Source organism: Phascolarctos cinereus, unplaced genomic scaffold (assembly GCF_003287225.1).
Source record: "Phascolarctos cinereus isolate Bilbo 61053 unplaced genomic scaffold, phaCin_HiC Scaffold_649;HRSCAF=1283, whole genome shotgun sequence".
Lineage (NCBI taxonomy): Eukaryota > Metazoa > Chordata > Mammalia > Diprotodontia > Phascolarctidae > Phascolarctos > Phascolarctos cinereus.
Window position 1 is genome coordinate 1435 of NW_027556012.1, and position 1434 is coordinate 2868.

Genomic DNA, 1434 nt, shown 5'->3' on the forward strand with positions numbered 1-1434 from the left:
TACCTCTTCTTTTAAACCATATTTCCTCTTCACAATTTTGTAAAATTCACTTTTAAAAAACATGTGTAATGTTCTTTGTGTTTATATTATTAGTCATAGTGTATATTATTTTCCTGTTGCTTACCTTACTCTGCATCAGTTCGTGTAGATCTTTCCAATACTTCTCAGTAACATTTTTCATTTCTTATAGCACAGTAATATTCCATTACATGCCTATACCCACAATTTGCTTATGTATTCCCTAATAAATGGATATCTACTTTGTTTCCAACTTTTGAGTCAAAAAAAGTTCTATAAAGATTTTGATGTAAATGGGAACTTTCTCCTTATCAATTGCCTCCCTGGAGTAAAAGTCAAAGGATGGAATCTATGGTTCAAAGGATATAGACATTTTAGTCACTTTATTTGCATAATTCCAAATTGATTTTCAAAATGGCTATACTGTGTCATAGTCCCACCAGCAAATGCATCAGTATGCCTTATCTTCCCACAACTCCTCAGAATTGACTATTCCATCTTGTGTTATCTTTTCAATTTACAAGTATGAAGTAAAAGTTTAAGATTGTTTTGATTTGCATATATATTTTATTAAGGTTGGGATCATTATTTCATGTGGTTAGCTATTTTTCTTTAATTGTAATAACTTTTTTAGTACAAAGACATTTTAATTTTGTGTAATGAAAATTGTTCATGTTAGCCTTTGTGATTCTCTTATTTTTAATGAAGAAGTCCTCTCTTATACATAGTTGTGAAAGGTATCTCCTTCCTTGCTCCAATTTGTTTATTATGTGACATTTTATGTCTAGTCATGTATCCATTTGGAATTTACTGTGACATGTGGAGTTAGATGTTGGTCTAAACCTGATTTTGGCCTGCCTGCTTTCTATCTCTCCAGCAACATTTGTTGAATGCTTGGACCAATGGTTCATATCGTTCCTCCACCTACTCTTGGGCTCCTTTATCTTGATTGGGATTTGCTAGTTGCCCACTACATCTAGGGCACTCTCTAGTCATGTTTCACTTTAGTACCATCTTCTTGCCAGCTGTCTTGCCCTCTGCACTGCTGTGCAGGAGCTGATTCCAAGTTCTGTCCCTACAAGCAAATGAACTCGTCATTGCTTATATAAGGGATGATGTAAACTCACTACTATAGCTTTATGAATAATCCCATTAACTTTCCAAATCAACATAACCCTTCCTAGACACCATTCCTTTATATGCCGAACTTCTTATATTAGAATATAAGCTCTTTGAAGACAAGAATTATCTTCACTTTTGTATTTATACCCCCAGCACTTGCCACAATGCTTGGCACATAAGTGGTTTAATATATATTTTTAATCTATCCCTTCATTCATTCATAGTTGGATTACTCTTATCAAACTTTGTGTTATCTTTTAATTTCTTTCTGAATCATGTGTAATTAATCTGTTC